General features: G+C 29.5%; 1 long non-coding RNA gene across 1 annotated transcript; it reads right to left on the reverse strand.

Moving 5' to 3' along the window:
- Positions 1-1,783: 1,783 nt before the first annotated feature.
- On the reverse strand, positions 1,784-7,369 carry LOC136076353 (uncharacterized). Its single transcript, XR_010636191.1, has 3 exons — positions 7,263-7,369; positions 7,088-7,159; positions 1,784-2,000 (listed from the first exon to the last, which is right to left on the reverse strand). It is a non-coding gene; the product is annotated as an uncharacterized LOC136076353 (long non-coding RNA).
- Between the last annotated feature and the right edge of the window lie 14,629 nt (positions 7,370-21,998).

A 21,998-nucleotide genomic window follows, 5' to 3' on the forward strand; every position in this document is an offset into this window, starting at 1 on the left:
GGGTTTTTTGAAAGGCTTATGGGTGTTTTGGGCTAAATTGAAAGTTACATCAAGGAAGTTAACTCATTTAAGATTTGTTTTTATGTCTATTTGAAATCCAACGTCTTTAAACTTTTGGATTATATTATTTCGAATTCGCTCCATTTCTTGGCCGTTAGAATTGCGTATTATCAACAAGCCATCATCACGGTAAAGCCCTATGTCGGTTTTTATAATTATATTAGATAATTCTTTGAGAATGTAGATCCCTACTAGTTCGCAAATTTCAGCGCCATCGTAGCTGCCCATTGTTACATCAAAACTTTCATGGTTCAATTTTTTTATCCATGTGTTGTAGTAGAGGAGGGATTTTCAGCTATGAAACTGTCGAAACAAAGCAGAATGCCCCCTAAATGGTAAGTCCAAATCAACAAATATTATATATAAATGCATCATCGCAGCAAAAAACCAACCCAGCAAAGTTTATATAGGATTAACGGAAGGTGAGTGGAAAACCAGATACAACAACCACAAATCATTATTCAACAATATTAAATACAAAAATTCGACCGCCCTATCAAACTATGTCTGGGATTTAAAAAACAATTTTAATGAAACTCCTATGCTAACATGGTCTATTCTCAAATCAATACCCCCCTACTCAAATATTTCCAAAAGATGCCCACTATCTCTGTATGAAAAATTTACTATTATATCTTATCCAAAACCTGAAGAACTGTTAAATAAGAGAACCGAAATTATATCAAAGTGCCGCCACGAAAATAAATTTTTATTAAAAAATTACAAATTATCTGCTCCATATATCTCTAGGCTAACTAATAAATTACTCACATACACAGCTTTTGTAATATATTTCATAATATTATGTACATTTTTATATCAATTTTAATTCTTATTTTCTTATTTTTATTTTATTATTGTTTAACACACAAATAATACACATTAACACATAAAAAAATTTTAAACAACATTAAACATATAACTATTTCACAATTATTAGCCAACTAAAAACAAATTAATAATATTATTAACCTAACTACATATTACCTAACTATTATATTATAAACATTAGCATTTAGCTAATTCCTGGTACTGCGGGTAACAGTTACATATATATTATATAGCTCTAGTTTATCTATTGAGCACTCTTTCAAGTATACAATATTATACATGATAATGTAAAGATATTTTCTTTATTCATATATATACACTTACGTATATATATATATATATATATATATATATATATATATATATATATATATATATATATATATATATATATATATATATATATATATATATATATATATATCCCAGCCGGCAAATAACGTTGAAATAACGTTGAACTTACGTTGGAACCTAACGTTGAATTTACGTTAATTTAACGTTTAGAATGAAAGTTTTTTCCAACGTTGGTTTATCAACGTTAAATTAACGTTAGGTTCAAACGTTATATCAACGTTGATTCGACGGAAAAAAACGTTACAATAACGTTGAATTTACGTTGAAACAACGTTGAGAATGACAGTGTTTTTAACGTTGATTTATCAACGTTACACCGGCTGTTACAAAACGTTTTGTAATCACAGAAACCGTTGATAAAAACTGAGATCACCATCAAAACGTAGTATGCATGTCCAATAGTGCTGTTGCACTTCTCTATTACGTTAATAAGGTATATTACAGATATTAAATCTACTCATAGTCTATACTTAAACTATTTAGAACTTTTTTCAATTTAGTTTATTTAAAATAGTATTTTTAAAGCAAGAGATAAAAGTTGTTTTACTGAAAAATATATTTAAATATTACATATATTTACATATAATTGAATAAGATCTACAAATAATTGAATATAATCTACATATAATTGAATAAAATCTACACAAATTTCGTCTCTTTTCCATCACCTTTTTGAAATGGAGCGTATTTTAGAAAATCAAACAATATTTCATTAACCGAGGTTTCTTTTGCTCCATTGAATACAATAGAAGGAGCTGTAAATAAAAAAATATATTAAAAAAAAAATCAACAAAGGCATACTTGAAAAAAATATAATGAATGGAAAGGTGTTACAACTTGTAAAGGTATTCCATTTACAAACCCATATAAATTAGTGTTTCTAAGTATATTTTTCCACCTTTGCTCTTCATATCCGTGGAGGCCATAACATTTTTTCGAAAAAACTCTGAATTTTTAAAAGGTAATTTAACTGTTAGACAGGGCCGTCCCGAAGTGGTCTCTTATGGGGAAGGGAGGGGGGTTTGAATGTATTTTTTGCCAACTAGAGACACACACACACAAAAAAAAAAAGGTCCTCAATATTTGCAATTAGCCAACTATAGTTCAAATCCTGCTAAATGTACAACTTAAATGCTTATATGACAGCTTTGGGGGAAAGGGGGTATATATTAGTTGGAAATCAATTAACAAAAATATTTTTTTCATTTTACAATGAGTTTCATCAATAAAGACTCATCAGAAATGATGAGTCTTTATTGATGAAACACAGTGTAAAAGCATTTCTGATGAGTCTTTATTGATGAAAAACAATGTAAAATGAAGAAAAAATTTTGTTAAGTGATTTTTTACTGATACATAATTGCTCTGTTCTTTTAAGAACATTGAGCATTATTTATATATAGTGCTATATGTTTATATATATATATATATATATATATATATATATATATATATATATATATATATATATATATATATATATATATATATATATATATATATATATACATATATATATATATATATATATATATATATATATATATATATATATATATATATATATATATATATATATATATATAAAATTGATTTTTTGATGAGACTAAATAAAAATAACAATATGATTTTTTACTACTAAAAGTTTCATGCGTTTAGCAACCATTAGGTAAAAAAATACATGCATTTTTTATTTTTATTTAATCTTGTCAAAGATCAATTATATAGCTCTGATATAATTCATTGAGCACTCTTGCTGAATATATGCTCACAGCAAAATTAAACTTTATACCTAAGGACTCTAGGCTCAAAAAACAATTGTTCCTCTAACCTAAAAGTCTTAATTTTTTTCCTAATAGTAGTCCATAAACTTATTTATATTTTTTGAGCTCCTGGATACCAAAAACTAGGATAAAGTAATCTTTTTGTGACTTTCAAATCCGGAGTCCTTTTTGGGACTCCGCATCCCTGATATATATATATATATGTATATATATATTTATATATATATATATATATATTTTTTTTTTTTTTTTTTTTTTTTTTAAAAATATTCGCTTACAACAAGGCTGCAAGCAGCCACTAATTAAAGTTGGAAGTTACTGTAAGAGAAAAGATGAAGATTGTAGAGCAAGATAACGATTGACGGACGATTTAAAAGATTGCAAATTATATGAATCAGGAAAGCAAGATGAAGGAAGCGAATTCCAAAGAGCTGATGTTCGAGGAAAAAAACTAGACGAATAAGCGTTTTTGGAGCACTTAGGAACAGTCACAGAAAAAGGATGACACTTAATTGAATGACGAGTAACACGAGAATGAATTTTAGTAGATGGCACAAGAGACGCTAGCTCTTTCGAGTAGTGCCCATTATAGTATTTGTAGAATAGAGAAAGAGAAGCAACATTTCGACGATGTGATAATGGTTGAAGGTTGGCTGCAAGAGCAGGTCCAACTATGTTTACAATGCGTTTTTGCACCTTGTCTAAAAGAGAAAGGGCATCATTAGAAGATCCGCCCCAGATATGGCAACAGTATTCCATACAAGGCCGGATTTGAGATTTATAGAGGTAGAGAATAGAATCCAGAGTAAGAAAGTGGCGAGCTCGATAAAGAGATGCAACCTTAGCAGATGCTAATTTTGCAACCGATTTGATATATGGTTTCCAAGAAAGATTGGAAGTAAGAGTTAATCCTAGAAGATGAAGAGTAGGTGACTCATCGAGTACATCACCGTTCATAAATATAGGAAGATCTAAATTATTGCGATAACGATTGGCTGAAAAAAATTGAGTTTTATCTGAATTAAAGTTCACCAGCCACTGTGAGCCCCATGCTGTAGCAGAAGTGAGATCCTTTTCAAGCTCAAATGCCCCCTCCAGGCAATCAGAGGGTGTTGGTTTCTTATCACGACAAGAATAAATGGTAATATCATCAGCAAACAATGCCACCTTAGATGTGAGAATATCTGGAAGATCGTTAATGTAAATTAAAAAGAGTATAGGGCCAAGGATAGAACCTTGAGGAACCCCTGAAGTTACAGAATAAGAAGAAGAGTGTTGTCCATCGAGGACAACTTTTATGCTACGATTGGAAAGGAAGGATTCAATGATCTTAAAGATGTTGCCGGATACACCATAAGAAGAAAGCTTATGGAGAAGACCAGCATGCCAAACTTTATCAAACGCTTTTGAAATGTCAAGAGCGATGGCCTTAACCTCTCCACCTTCATCTAATGCACGATAAAACCTGTCAGTTATTACTGTTAGCAAATCAGCTGTAGAACGAGAAGATCGAAATCCATATTGATGGTCAGAAAGTAAGTTATTAGATTCAAGATGAGAAATTAAGTGTTTGTTAATTAAAGATTCAAAAACCTTGCTTATGATAGGAAGAAGACTTATGGGACGGTAGTTAGACGAATCAGATCGCTCCCCAGAATTTTTGAAGATAGGGATAACAGATGCGGCTTTCCAGCAGGCTGGAAAGCAAGACTCTGATAAGCACTTGTTGAATAGTTTTGAGAGTATAGACGACAGCTCTGGAGAACACTTCTGCAAGACAATAACAGGTATGTTGTCTGGGCCACAAGCTGTAGAAGAGTCTAGACAGGAAATCACTTTAGATACAGATGCTGAAGTGATATGAATGTCAAGCAATGAATCAACCTGTTTTTTGGCAATATCAGGTAGAACGCAATTAGTGGAATCAAGAGATGATATTGATGAAAAGTTTTTAGCAAACAGCTCGGCTTTGTCTTTAGGTGAGGTGACAAAGTCTGAACCATACAAGAGAGGTGGAATTATAGATTTGCCCTTATTATTGATATTATTAAAGATTCTCCAGAAGTCACGAGAGCCTAATTTTTGAGATGAGATACGAGATTTCATGACCTGAGAATAGCGGGTTTTAGCGTTAGACAAAACCTTTTTACAGTTGTTTCTAGCAGTAATGAAAAGACGTCTGTTTTCTGGAGAATTGTTTTGCTGATAAATATGGAAGTAACGGTTTCGATTGGCAATCGCAGCAGCACAGTGTGAGGAAAACCATGGAGGAGAGTGAGGCTTGACCTGGAATCGTCGAGAGGGAATAAAAGATTCCATGCCAGCCTGAATCCACGAAGTTATATACGAAGCACATTTGTCGACAGGAAGTTGAAAGATTTCTACCCAAGGGCCATCACGAAGAAAATCACGGAAAGAATCCCAGTCAGCTTTACTGTAGTTGTAAGAGGTTCGTTAGTAGGGGTATTCAGGTGATGAAGAAGAATGAGATATTAGTTTTAAAGAGACCAAACTGTGATCAGAAGCACCTAAGGGTGAATGTGGAGAAACTGAGCACTGACTAGGATCAGAAACAAGACATAAGTCGAGTAGAGAAGGTAAATGATTAGGGTTGTCAGGAAAGCGAGTTGGAAAGTTGACTATTTGAGTTAGGGATTGAGAAAGGCAAAAGTTGTGGGCTTTAATGCCTGCAGAGTCACTGACACTAGAGCCAAGCCATTCAGAGTGGTGAGCATTAAAGTCACCGACAACAACTATATTAGCTGATGGATAAAGAGAGAGGGCTTGGTCAATATGATCAGAAATAACATCAAAAAGTGAACAGTCTTGAGATGAAGGAGATCGATATAGAACAAAGAGAAAGGCAATAGCGTGAAGTGGTGCTAAACGAAAGCACATGAAAGAATAGTCTGTGGATTCAAACCTAGTTTCACGACAAACAGGTGTATTCTTACGAATGTAAATGCCCAGGCCAAGCATGTGGCTATTGGAGTCTTTACGAATCAGAGGAAGATAACCATCAACACTAAGATCACAAGATGAGACAGCCGAACTCAAATTAGTCTCACAAAGAGCAAGTAGGTCTGGTGAACTTTGCAAGAGATAAGACTCAACAGAAGAAAAGTTACTTCGAAGACCACGAATATTAGTGAATGATAGGTTTAGAGAACTTGGTGATGATGATGGTTTTTTGTGTTTTATAGTTTTTGGTATTTTATTCATTTTTAAATTAGATTGAAGAACTTGACTCAAAGCATAGATAGTACTCAAAACACCATTTAATAGCCCAAGCAATTGCCTCATTACTACTAATAAACCCTAAGCCGTAACAAAGGGCTCCAAATGTGGCCTCCGCAATGCACACCAAAAGTACAAACAGGGACACCATCCATGCGCAACATGGCACTGTTAATACTTTGATATTTTTCAGCTGTTGATGGAATCAGCCTCTCTGAGAGCTACCACAGAGTTCGGGAAACCTGACTACCAGCCGGCCTCAGAACCATAAAACTGAGTTTTAGAGCTGTACCCTCATAAGGAGATAATAGAATGAGTTGCCTAGTCATAAAAACAGTGACACAAGCAAACCCATGCATTGAGTCAAGAAGATCCAGCATTCAACATCCTAAACTGGAAACAATGTATTAAAAATACATCTGCGTCAGCCTAATAGATGAAGAAGGGGTGCGAGGCTGGTCAACAGATAGAATCTGTTTACCCCTTAAGTCTTTGCCTAGGAGGCCTTCTACAAGACAGTAGCTGGGTGCATTTAACATCTGCCCAAGATGAGTATTTTTATCGAGACACCATCTCTAGCCTTTACTCAACCAAGAGCCCCAAGGCAGGGGGTGTTTTAAATCGGAGTTGGCATCTCCTAGCCTTTGCCTAAAAAGGCGTATCCTACAAGGCAGCAGGACATGAAGCAGATTGTACTGGGTTACATGTTACCAGTAGCAGGATAACCTGATCTGACAATTAAAATATATATATATATATATATATATATATATATATATATATATATATATATATATATATATATATATATATATATTTACCTATAGATTTGATCAATGAACAACTGGAGGTCAGGTGCATTGACACTTCATCTAAATCTTTGATAACTGAACCTATAAAATAGAATTACTAATTTATAGTATAAATTACAAAAACATTTTTATTTTTAGGTATAAAAATTGAAATTTATAAAATCAAAGATTATAAAACTAATACCTGCTACGGAAATTATCTTTGTTTATGTTTTCTTTTTCTTAAATAGCCATTCTCATTAAAAAAATTTTCTTTTGTAGTTTTAAAGTCAAATTTTTCACAATCCTGTTTGCTTTCTGTGGAATTAATATAGTTATATGAATAGTTATATGAACAGTTATATAATTTGTATCAACAAAATAACTCTTTCTAACAAAATAATTAAAAAAAAAATAATTGTAATATATAGATGTAATACCTGAAGAGAATTTAGTTTTGATTTGTGGAAACTTGGAAATTTGTGGAAAAATGGAAGCCAATTCTTCTCAGCATTTTAGTGTCAATGCTTTGGTACCTGGAGGCCAATAAACAGTTTTATTACAAATCCAATTAGGTGGAATTACACCTTCTTCTCCTTGTAAATCTTCATTCCAAACAGCTCTTTTCCACATACTTGATTTTGAAAATATTATATGAACTAATAAAAAAATGAAGAAACCATAATATAAATGTTCTAACAGGCCTAGTTAAACTTGCTAAATCTTGACATTTTATAACCATGATACTTGCTAAACAATAATATTTGTAAACATTATTAGCAAAGATAAGTTTTTCTTTATTTTAGAAATTTTTATATTTTAAATTCATTTTTTATGAATATATTTATTATTCTATTATTCTGCATAGTTCTGAATACATTATGTTTAAATAACTCAAGGCATCAAAGGAAAATAATGAAAGAACCCCAGGTTGCTAAAACATAATTAACTACCTAAAAGTAATATGGAATATTGAACAAAAATAGATAATATTTATTATTAATACAAAATATAATATAAAGTTTATTTTAAAATATCACACAACAATAACTTAGTTTGATTGAAAATATAAAAGCAACAAAAATTAAAAAATAAAACATCTCAATAAATAATAAATTATCATTCAAACAATTTTAAAGACCAAACAATAACTTGTAACTTATTTTTTACACATCTTCATCTAATAAACATTAATATTAATACCAATTTTTAATACCACATCATTAGTATTTTTGTTCTTATCAAAAATAAAAATATTATATCAGTTGAGCTTTTCTTATTTTACTTAAAACATCAACTCAATCCTACGTTTTTTCAAAACTGAAATTTTTTTTTGGTAATGTTGAATTAACACTGAAAACAAAATATTAGTAGACAACAAGAAAATATTTCCTTATTGAAATATATGTAAATATTTATAACAATCAATCTAATTTCCTTTCTTTTCTGCCACCTTTTTGAAATGGAGTGTATTTTAAGAAGTCAGACAAAATGCCATCAATTAAAGTTTCAGTCACTTCATCGTATTCAATAAAAGAAGCTGTAAATAAAAATAAAAAAGTTTTATATATCTTATAAAGGTATACCTTTCATAGCACCATATAGTCTGGTAAACTTCTGTTAGTATAACCAGAAAAAGATAATCAGTTCTGATCTGAATAACAAGTTAACTCCAGGAATAGCATCTGGTTGTAAAAGTTGCCTAACCTTGCTCATAATGTATTATAATCATATTAATAAAAATGAAACTGTAGACATTTAACATTAATTGCCTTTAAACCATTGAAATTATACTACCAAATAAGAAGCCATTGTTCTAATGTTATAAGTTTTTATAACATTAGAACAATGGCTAACAGTTATAAGTTTTTATAAGTTTTGACATAAAGCTGTAGACATAAAATTATAAAGAGTTCTGAAACAAAATGATATAACTATTTAATAAAATACTTATTAAAACTTACTCCTGATAATTGTGTTTTTTTTGTCATCTAATATCTTGTCCACTTCAACAAATTTAGCTACCGACAAAATAAAACTTATTTGGCTTATAAATTCACTATTATAATCAGACTTTGTCACTGTGTTTTGGGATTTCTTATATCAGTAAGAAAATATAACACTCTCTTTTGAAACTCTATAATTTAAAATAGTTTCACAAAACAACTTTTGTTGAACTTTTTTACAAACCTAATAAAATTAAACAAAAACTCACTAAAAAATAATTAATAACATGTTGCCTTCAGCCATCGAGAGCTTATCAACATTATCTAATTTTGGTACTTTGTTTCCTTTGTTCTTATCCTCACTGAAAGATAAAAGAACTTTGCTTCAAGCTCCAAAATCAGTTACTGTCGAAAGCAAGTGTTGTGGTCAATACTGTTAATTTGATCTTGAGACTGGTATACAAAAAGCTGTTTCTTTCCGAATTTTCGACTTCTTCTACTTAACTAATATTTTGTGTAAATTTTGAATTGTCATTATTTTTTTCGACTTTCTCTTCTTCACTACTAGAAAATGATTCTGCCAGAGCTAGAACATTAGAGTGGCATTTTCGCCAGTTTCTTAAATAAGCCATTAATTTATTTTGTCTTAAGAACAATTAGAAATTTGAATACTAAATAATACGTTTTTGAAAATTCAAAATTTAAAATTTCACACATATATACTAAAATATGGTTCGGTGTCTTTAAAGCGAAACTTTTAAGAGCGAAAGTTTTAAAAGCGAAAGTCGGGAAAGCGAAAAAGTTAAAAGCGAATGGGATGGGTTAAGGGGGAATTTACCCAAATTTTATAAAAAATATTTTTATTTATTTATGCATTTTAATGTAGGCAAAATTCAAAATTATTTGTTTATTTACTGATTTTAATCATTAAATCCTTCAAGTTTAGCATTTTTTTAAGGTACCTTAAAATTTATACCATAGCAACGCCCATAGCAACGGTGTATGACCTCATTAAAAGTCCTAATAACTTATGTGTATTTTTAAATAGCTGCAGTAAAATGCTTGGTTTGGCTTCTTTACTTATCCACCGAGCAAAAAAAGTCTGGTTTTTCAAGTCAGATTACAGTTTTCTGTTATTCTGAAGCTTTTAAAGTTGTCAATTTTCTTAATTTTTTAAAAAAATGGGTAAAGCGTGCAGAATAAAATCAAGAACAATAATTAAAAAAAGGAGGAGAGGTTTCTTAGGGAAGAAACTTAACAGTCTTGACAAAGAAAATATTGAAATGGAGTTAAATGATAATCCTCCTGTAACAATTTTGATTGATTCAAATAATACAACTGTCAATAATAACTCTGTAAATAACGAATCTGGATTAAATTTATTTTCAACATCTGTATCTGCGAAGAAGGTAAAGCCAATTGAATGTTCCAGAGCTTTTACAAGAATGAAAATATCTGGATATGGGATTATAGATTGCTCTATATTATCTGATATATTTAGTGCTTTAGCATGCCCTCAATGTGGCGAGTGTACATCCTTGTCATTGTCCGAAAAAATGCAAGACAAAAAAGGACTTGCCTCTAAGTTACTTATCAAGTGCTTTAACTGCAAATATGAAAATGAGTTTTATACTTCAAAACAATGTAACAGAGGATATGATATTAATTGTAGAACAGTATACGCAATGCTTGCACTTGAACAGGGACATTCTGGTATAAAAAGATTCACCACTTTAATGAATATGCCACAACCAATGACTCAAAATAATTATGATAAGTTAGCTGTGAAAATAGGTGCTGTCACGCAAAAAGTTACTGAAGATACCATGTTTGATGCAGTAGCAGAATTGCGTAAACATGTTGCTAGTGATGAAGTTTTTGATATTGGTGTGTTGTGTGATAGTACTTGGCAGAGAAGAGGCTTTTCATCATTAAACGGTGTCTTTTCTGCATTATCAATGGACACTGGAAAGGTTTTGGATGTCGAACCAAAGTGCAGGTTCTGCAAAGGTTGCTTTTTAAAGAAACAGGTATGAAGGCAAGCGTATTGGCTACATTATTTCATGTTGCATCTTCCAAAACAAATAACTTGCACTTTCCTCACTGTCCTACCGGCATAAATAGTTGGTGCAAGTTCAACTTTGATAAAGCAAATAAAACCAACACTTACAAACCGGGTCCAGGTCTTCCAATGAACATAATTTTGAAAATTAGACCTATTTTTGAGGATCTTAGCAAAGATTCAGAACTAAAAAAATGTTTACATGGGAAAACTCAAAATGCAAATGAATCGTTCAACAGTATGATTTGGGACCGATTACCGAAGACCAGATATGTGTTACTCGCTAATTTGAAATTTGGTGTATACGATGCGGTAGCAAATTTTAATATTGGTATGAAAGCTTCAGTGTTAGTTTTTGAACAATTAAATATGTTACCAGGTGCTTTCATGGTTAAAGGTTCCAATAAAATAAACAATAAAAGAATAAAACAATCTAATTATAGAATGAATGAAAAGAATAAGTTGAGGCGACAGTTAAATAGAGCAAAAAAATTTTTTAAAAATGACAATAATTTGGAAAAAGAGGGTATAGCTTATGAACCAGGAGGATTTTAAATACTGTTTTTTAAATTTAATGAGGTTAATGATTGCTTTTTTATACATTTTTTGGTGTTATTTAATAAAAAAATTGTTAATTTGCTTTTTTCTCAGTATGAAGTATTTAAGACGCCGGCCAACATTGCTCGCCAACCATTCAAGAGCCGTTTCTAAAATTTTCAGTGGTTGTTTATTAACTGGTATAGAGTGTTTTAAGTTGAATAGTTTTTTTTTTTTTTACACCTGCTGTTGATGCTGTTTTAGTACCATATTATTGAATATTGGACTTTGACTTCAAAATACCTAATATTATATTTGTAAAAAAAAATTCTGTTCAACTTAAAACACTCTTCTACTCTATATAAACACCATATAAAAATTTCAACTTGGGTTATTTTGCTCCCTGCCCACAATATTGGCCGGTTTCATGAAACAAATTAACCCCCATAATAAATTAACTCCCGTTGCGTAAAAAATTACCCGGGGAGTTAATCTATTTCAAAATAGATTAACTCCCCTTGAAATAAATTAACCCCTGTCGGCGAAACAAATTAACTCCCCATAATATATTAACTCCCTTGGAACAACTTATGCGAATTACAAAAAAAGTTTTAACTTGATGTTTTCAAAATGTGTTGTTTTTAAATCTGTTAATCAGTTATTGATATGGATATAAATTATATTTATACTATTATAATATCATATATTAATAGTGGCAATATATATATATATATATATATATATATATATATATATATATATATATATATATATATATATATATATATATATATATATATATATATATATATATATACCTAATATTATATTTGTAAAAAAAAATTCTGTTCAACTTCAAACACTCTTCTACTCTATATAAACACCATATAAAAATTTCAACTTGGGTTATTTTGCTCCCTGCCCACAATATTGGCCGGTGTCATGAAACAAATTAACCCCCATAATAAATTAACTCCCGTTGCGTAAAAAATTACCCGGGGAGTTAATCTATTTCAAAATAGATTAACTCCCCTTGAAATAAATTAACCCCTGTCGGCGAAACAAATTAACTCCCCATAATATATTAACTCCCTTGGAACAACTTATGCGAATTACAAAAAAAGTTTTAACTTGATGTTTTCAAAATGTGTTGTTTTTAAATCTGTTAATCAGCTATTGATATGGATATAAATTATATTTATACTATTATAATATCATACATTAATAGTGGCAATATATATATATATATATATATATATATATATATATATATATATATATATATATATATATATATATATATATATATATATATATATATATATATATAGGGGAAGTGGGGGCACAACAGCCCCCGTAACGTTTAGATTAATGGAGTATGAAAATAAAAACGGCATGCGTCTTTTTAACAGTGTATTTCGATAAACACATTATTAAGCTTTAAATTGCTGCAATTAAGAAAAAAATAAAACGGTATTTGAAAATGTTATAACACAAAAATTAGGCAGCAAAAAAAACGGTTGTGCTCCTATAGAGAGCCACAACCGCACCCTAATATATATATATATATATATATATATATATATATATATATATATGCAGTAGTGGTTCGGAGTTCGACTCCCACCACGTCCCTGGAAGTATCGCGCTCAACTTAGTTTCTCCGCGCAGCAGCCTTGCTCGGCAAGGTTCGTGTTTTGGAGTTAAAAGAGTTGAGAGAGGGTTGTACCACGAATAGCAACTAAAAAAAAAAAAAAAAAAAAAAAAAAAAATGAGTAGCCTCCTCGACTGTACTGGCCCCCCTCGAACCTTGGGGAGGTGAATAATCTAAAAAAAAAAATATATATATATATATACATATATATATATATATATATATATATATATATATATATATATATATATATATATATATATATATATATATATATATATTTATATATATATATATATATATATATATATATATATATATATATATATATATATATATAAATATATATATATATATATATATAGAGAGAGAGAGAGAGAGAGAGAGAGAGAGAGAGAGAGAGAGAGAGAGAGAGAGAGAGAGAGAGAGAGAGAGAGAAGTGGGAACAGCCCCCGTAAGGTTTAGATTAATAATATATGAAAATGAAAACGACCTGTGTTTTATCAATGTATTTCAACAAAGAACATCAACAAAAAAAAGCTTTTAATTTTAGCAATTTAGAAAAAAATGCAACAGTTTTTGAAAATGTTATTAAACAAAAATCACAAAAATTGCTGAGGGTATACTTTTCGTGGTATAATTTCTGCAGGTGTATCATTTTTTTTTTCTACAGTCTTGTCAACTGTTTAAGCGTTTTTTCTTTTTTTAGTTTTTATAACCATCTTTTTTGCCAGTTCCGCTTTATATGGTGAACTGGTGAGTATAGCTGTTTTGCCCTTTTGGCATTGTTTTCGAGTTTGCTGAGTTTTCTCATTCGAAATACTTACAATTTCTGCAGGTGAAGCAATTGTGAAAGTAGCCATAGTTGACGAAGACGAAGTTTCTGATTCAGAGCAAGATGTCAGGGATAATTCTTGCAGTGAAATAGTTTGTGTTTGAGACTTGGTAGTTAGATTTGGTGTTGCTGAATCCATGATAAAGTGGACTTATTTCAGTCTTTCTAAAACAATTTACAGCCGTCAACATGTTTGCAGATTTCATATAAGCTATTCCAAATAGTTCTGGAATCTGATATTCGGTCACAACTCTAGGATAATGTGTAAGCAGCCAAATACAAACTGTGTTCGAATAGTTGCTACTAAATGGTGCCATGAAGGAGACATCTAGTGGCTGCAGATGGTGTGAACAATGTGGTGGAAAGCAAATAACAGTAACACAATTTTCACGTGCTTTCATTGTGAACTCCATATTTTTTGTATGTCTTGCATGAACATCTAATAATAGCAGTACAGGCCTTTTTTTGGATGGCATTACAAAAGACAGAAAATGGTCAAACCACTTCAAAAATATATTTGTTTGCATCCAACAACTAGGGTGATATGATGCAATAGTACCCGGAGGAGCTTTTTCGATAATATTAACATTCTTGGGAGCTCTAACATGGGGGAAAATAATCAGGGGGGAACGTATATACCAGAGGCACTCATACACATTTTGATTGTTATGATTTTCCCTCATTCAGCTGATGTTAGAGTTCCAACTTGTTTTTTACCCATCTTAGCAATTACTTTTGACACTTTTTTTGGTACTGAAGAAATTCCTGTCTCGTTAACATTATATATATTATTTGGAGTTATGTTATTTTCATCTATGCTTTTACTTCAAATATTAAAATTTTAACTTCAAATATTAAAAACAAATATTAAAAAATTCACTTTATCTCTATCTATCTAAATAATTTACCAGTAAATATAACTGGCCGATTTGATGGCACATAAAAGAGAACCATTTCTAAGTAACTTAATTTTTTGTGCACAAAAAAGTAAGTTACTTAGAAATGGTTCTCGTTTATGTGCCATCATATCGGCCAGTTATATTTACTGGTAAATTATTTATAGAGATAAAGTGAATTTTTTAATATTTGTGTTGAAAATAATGTTGTTATCAGACATACACTTTAGTAAAATGAATAATAACTCAAAGCCTATGTCAAAAATGATTTTTATATGTTGCATTTATAAAGCCTAATTTTTGACTTATAATTTATAAGTCAAAAATCACAATGTAAGTCTCTATAATATAGAGACTTATAATGTGACCATTATGTATGGCGTTATCTTAATCAATGTTGTTACACTTGAAATATGTTGCTGTACCTTTTAGGTTTTTTGTTTGGCTATTTTTTTATGATGTTGTTTTGATTTGATTTGTTCCTTAAACAGAAAGCTGCATAGTGTCTTTTTTTTCCACTTGTTTAATTCCAGAAATATTTTTGTGTCAAAATTATTTATAATTCACTTTACAGGAGGTAGTGTAACTGGGTGGGTTCTTCTTGGTTGATGTCTAAAAGATTTTTTGAAGGCATTTCTGCATTATGCGTTTTATTGTAGTATAAAAACATGCCAATAATCCAAAAATTATTCTGCGTAATGTTTTTTGGATCGTTTGCATGTAAAATTAAAAAATCAGTCATTAATTTTGAAAAAGATTCTGCTTAAAGGAAAAAGGCTTACAAAGTGTGCTTGGCTAATTAGTTTAACAGGTTTCAATTGTAATGATTGACTGGTGAGAAACTTATTCACTTTTTATGCTTTAACTAAATGATTTGTTATTGTTAATAGTTATGTTATGAATTGTTTGTGACCTAAGTATAGTAAAGTTTAGTAGACCTAAGTATAGTAAAGTATAGTAAAGTCTTCATTTGCATTATTTAGCATAAATATTTAATTATTTTTTCTACAGATTAGTTGGTAATAGCCTTTATTATCTTATTTGTTTGATGTTCAGTATACTGTTATATGTTTTTGAACTAGATAAAATAGTTTTTAAAACATAAATTACTGCAGGCTGCATGAATCTAATTTTAGTTTACTTTTCTGGAAATTTTATATCATTTACTTAGTTTATTGTATTGTTAATTTTTTTATTACTAAAAAAAGAATTTTTTTACAAAAAAAAGTGTAAAATGCATAACATCCCAGCTAATACAATACGTTCGGCTAACATTGAAAATGTTTTTTTTTTTTAACATCTTTATTTCAACAAGGCTGCAAGCAACTACTATTACAGAAAAGATAAAATTTATAGAGCAAGATAACAAATAATAGAAAAATTAATTGATTGTGAATTATATGAATCAGGAAAACAAGATGAAGCAAGTGAAAAAAAAAGTTTAAGGAAAAAAAACTAGACGAATAAGAATTTTGGGAGCACTTAGGAACAGTCATAGTAAAACAATTAGAATTTATTGAATGATGAGTAACACAAGAATAAATTTTAGTAGATGGCACAAGAGATGCTAGCTCTTTAGAGCAGTGTCCATTGTATTACTTATAAAAAATAGAAAGAGAAGCAACATTACGATAATGTTATAATGGTTGGAGGTTGGCTGCAACAGCAGCTCCTTGTTTGCTGCAAGAACAGGTCAAGGTGCAAAAACAATTCATTTTTGCACCTTGTCTTAAAGAGAAAGGGCATCACTAGAAGATCCTCCCAAAATATGACGAAAGTGTTCCAAACAAGGATGGATTTAGGATTTATAGAGATAAGATATTTATAGATATTTATAGAGATTTTTGCATTGATGTATGCTTATAAATTTAAAAACATATCATAAGTTGACAATATATTCAAAGGCTGAATTTTAGCACAATTGTTATAAGCAAAAGGTCTTTGCACACTACCAATTTGGCATTTATACTTCAAGGGTTATTCATTGTAAACATTTTTTTTTTCTATGTTCAATTTATTTTTTTGTATAAAGCTAATTTAAAAAAAGGTTCATAAGTTTAGAAGCATTAATATAATAAGTTTTGACACTTCTGTTCTGAACAAGAATAATTTATTAAACATCATATGAATTAAAATATCAACTAGTTTTTTAACCTTTTATTCTTTACATAAAATTGGCATATTGGCTTAAATAGAGAAATGACAGTGCTTTAGCTCATTCACCTAATTAAAAGACTCAAAAAACCATAATGCATATTCAAAGTGCATTATTACTGAGTGCAAGGAATCTCAAAATTAAACGCAAAATAAAGTATTACTTAAGAACATTAAAATCTATCAACATTTGCCCAAAAACTACCCTTAAAAAAAGCATAAAACTTCAAATACATATATCTACAATATTTTTGTAAAAAATCAGCAAAGAACAATACAGCGAAGAAAATAGAATTAGTCTCACCTTTATTTTTTTTTCAATTTAACAAAAATGGCAGTGAAACAATTATTAAGTCTACTTTATTTCTCATTATCTTATACTACAACTAAAAAGTTTATAAATTGGTATGTTTAATTAATTACAAATGGAAAAAAAATTAAAAGTATTCCATTTGTGGAGAAAATAGAACTAGCCTCATTTACGTTATATACAAGAAAGTACATAAAATATTTTGTTTTTTCGCTTATTTAATATTTAGTATTGCTTCCTGATTTTTTAATGACTTCAAATATGCGACTTGACAAATACTAGTCACAAGATTTTGGATTGTTTCAATAGGTATTTCATTCCAAGCTTGTCTGATATGAGTTTTCAGCTCCAAAGTGGATTCAAATTGCTTACCATTATTATAAACTATTCTAGAAACTATTCCCCATAGATTTTCAAATAGGTCAAGAAATGTAATGGAATGGCACGGATGTAGTCCAGACATGCGTGCCATTCCATTACGTGAATATTTTTTTCTCTAAACAAAGCTTTTGTAAGTTTTGAATTATGGATAGCTGCATTATCTTGTTGAAAAGTGAAATTTTCACCCATCAATTCCTCGCCATGTTCAGGCAAACTTATTTCTATTAAGTCAATGTAGTCCTGTGAATTGATATTTGTTGAAATCCATGCCATTGGGAGTTTTCCAGCAAAGGAAAAAGTTCCCCAAGCCATAACAGTTTCACCACCAAAGTTAAAACTTATCCGAGTTTCTTTCTCTTTTCGAAGATTGTGCCAGTAATGTTGACATACAATAACTCATTTAGTACGATTATCAATTTTACGTTTGCTACCACTTCCCTTATAAGTTCCATAATTAACGCCAATCTTGAAGTAATTATTAACCACTTTTGGAGATCTTTTAATTTTCTTTGCAATTTCTCAATTAGATAAGTCTGTATCTTTGTATGCTTTAATTACTGCTAATTCTTCATTCGTTTTAAGCTTACCATATTTCATTTCAAATTATGGTATTAAAAACCAAATATTAAAAACTTTATGAGCACTGGTTTCACAGTCTCTGTTTAATTTACAAATAATAATAAAAAAATAAGTCACAAATGCGTATTACCAGATCAAAATATACAAGTAAACTGAAAATAATTATTGATGAAGCTAAATCTATTTGTTACCACATTTGTTATCAAGTATTATACACTTTATGGTTTTATCAAATGTACCGCAATTTAATTATGCTATATTATAATCTAAAAAGTTGTTGTTTGTAACAATAATTATATGTGTGTGGATACAAAAGATGCACCGCACAAACTTGCTTACAGATTTACAAAACATTGGATCAGTACATGGTGAGGCTAATTCTATTTTCTCCACTGTATGTAACCCAACCAATCCGCAAATATATATTAAATAGCAAGAAAAAATATTAACTTTAGGACTAAAATAGTCAGTGCATACATTAGTTTAAAAATAATTTTATAAAGAGAACATTATTTCTTATAACAGATCATAAGCCTAAGCATAAGTGATCAACTTGATAAACATAAACTGATAAAAGTTTGCCTTAATTTACATAAATAGGAATATTTGTAGATATTATTATCTACTAGATAATAATTTATATTAAAAACTAACCTTCATATGTCTCTTTTTTAAACATGTTGTGTTAATTTATTTGCCCTGGTTTTTAGTTTATGACTAAAAATTTAAACATCAATTCTTGAGGTTTAACTATCTAATCATTTCTAAAAGCATCAAGGGTAATCAGCCTAACTCACCATACCTAATCAAAATAAAAGCACATTATTAATTTCCATCTTTTAAATTTTAAGAATAATTTTTATTTAAACAAAGAAACAATCTTTTGCTTGAAATGTATTGTATAAATATCAAAGAAGAAATTAAAATGAAATAATAACAATAAGAAATTATTATGTCTATTTTTTATCGGATAACTTGTAGTGCAAAATTAATTTTTATGGAAGATCTTATACCTTTTTGTCGCACTGTAACTATTACTCTCAGCTAAAATACCAAATAAATAAATAGTTTCAAACTATAAACAATAAGTTTTTTATTTATTTAATCTAATAAACTCTAACTGTAACTATAACTCTCAGCTAGAATACCAAATATATAAATAATTATAAATATAAAAAAAAAAAAAAATATAAAAAAAAAATAAAACAATTAAAAAAAAATACAAACGCCAAATAATCTATAATATAACATTGAAATAATAACAAAATCACAAAAAATTATCTCAATAATAACATTGTTGTTGTTGATGTTGTTGTTGCTGAATTATCACGATATTCGATTTCCCGGTTTTCGCTTTTAAACTTTTCGTTTTAGCGTTCTTTCGCTTTAAAACTTTTCGCTCTCACGTTCTTGCGCTTCTAAACTTTTCGCTCTGACGTCCCACTACCCTAAAATATTGCTTTATTACTTTTTCGTTTGAACTATTTTTACTTTTAAGCATCAAATTCAACGGACGGTTTTGTTATAATAAAGTTTTTTTGTCAACGTTGATTTATCGTTGAAACAACGTTAAATAAACAACGTTTAAATCGTTTAAAGCAAGCTCTTCCAAATACACATATTCTTTTATGCATTCGATGTATACTTCCAGTAACCTCTTGTGAATGCAAGCGATATGCATCTGCACTTCGAAGATTGTCAAATTATGTTAGAGCATCCATGAAGGATGAGCGTTTTGAAGCACTTACATTAATACATGTGTATAGTGATAAGGTCGAAGCATTAGAAAAAATAGAAATCACAAAACTATTTATCAAACTACATCCAAGAAGAATGGAGCTGCTATCCTTAGTCATACGACAATGATAATTGTACATACAATAAAACATTTTACTACAGTATTTTATTGTATTTTACTTAGTTTGATTTTCCAAATAATATGTTGTCGTAATAAATGCAATTTTATACCGTTTTAGCGCCTTTAAAAAAAGAGCTCCCCCTTCAAAATATTCTGGCTACAAGCCTGAATGTATATATATTGAAAATATTAAAACACGAATACCTTTGGAACTAAATAAGCTAAAGAAGTGGTTGAAACCATTTTGAAAATATAAAAATTAAACTCCCATAAATAAAATAAAAAATTGACTGAACTCCCTAGTTTTAAATTTTTTTCTTAATAAATTTGTTTTGTTCTTTGACTTGAATCCTAGTAATAACGTATTTAAACTCACTATTTACATTATCAAAAGTATTTTTCGAAATCTGAAAACATTGCTCAACTTTACTTAAATTGTTTTCCTACATTATTTCACAATAGTTCACAACTATTGTGAACTAATCAAAATAATGTAGAAAATGTGGTTTTTGGTTAATTAGTAAGACATTAAAAATGCACTTTAGAATTATTATTTCTTAAATTAATTATGTTTTTTAAAATCATAAACACATGAAATTAAAATAAAAAATTAACTTTTTTCCTTTCAATAACAGCACGAAAACAAATTTACTTTAAAAAAAACTTTAAAGTAGCTTTATTTTTTACTTCTAGTAATGAATGAAGAAATTTGTATTTATTTAAAGAAGTTTTTTATTTGTTTAAAAAAACATAAATTTTTCAAAATTTGTTTGCGCTCAAGATCGCGGATGATCGCAGCCACATTTCTCACGTTAGTTAGTAGACATTATAGTCTAAATAATATGAAAATATGGAAAAGGTACAAATTAGAACATTTTTTTAATTCTTCATCAAAGTTAAAATTTATCATTTTTGTGATGAATTTTTAGTGTAATTTTTAGACATAATGTTTAATGTAAGTCACTTTTTAGATTTTTTGCCATGTAATTTCCCACTGTGCATTGGTTGGTGAACGGCATCACTGGCGTGGTGGTGTCGGTCATCAACCAATGAATCCCATGCATGGACCATGCATGGCAAGTTTTGGTTTGCGCTCAGGATCGTTATATTGCCCATAATCCAATTTCATCCTTTTTATATTGGCAACATTAGGTAGCTAATATAAAAGGAGGAACTTGGATTATCGACAGTACATAACTTAGCTAAATAGTTTGTTTATTATCATTCATTAATAACATAATGTTTTGAGCAAAATAATAAAAATCTTCAATATAAATGCTATAAAAGTGGTTTTTGCAACACTTAAGTCTTGCAAAAATAAAAGGTGCAGAATTACTTTTTTAAACTGCCAAGTAAAGAAATAATAAACGAAATGCAACTATATGAGCGATTTGATGTCGATTAGTGTATGGCGCAACCGTATGAGTGATTTAGGTTAAATCGTGATACAGGAGTCACCATTAAATGGCTTATGAATCTAGCGCTAATCCTGACATGCGCTAGAAAGTGAACTGATCTTTGTAAAGCGTAACTTTATTGGTAGTTGTGAATACAAACACATTATGGGGAAAACTTTTTTTTTTAATTTAGTAAACAAAAATTCGATAGATCGTTTTAATGGTTATTCAAAGCACGATAAGTCAAGAACTGCGGGTCTTTGAATTAAGAAAATTTTATTTAAGAATTTTCACAACTTAAAACGCTTATTTACATCGGCATTTTTTAGATC

The sequence above is a fragment of the Hydra vulgaris genome, chromosome 02, assembly GCF_038396675.1.
Source record: "Hydra vulgaris chromosome 02, alternate assembly HydraT2T_AEP".
Lineage (NCBI taxonomy): Eukaryota > Metazoa > Cnidaria > Hydrozoa > Anthoathecata > Hydridae > Hydra > Hydra vulgaris.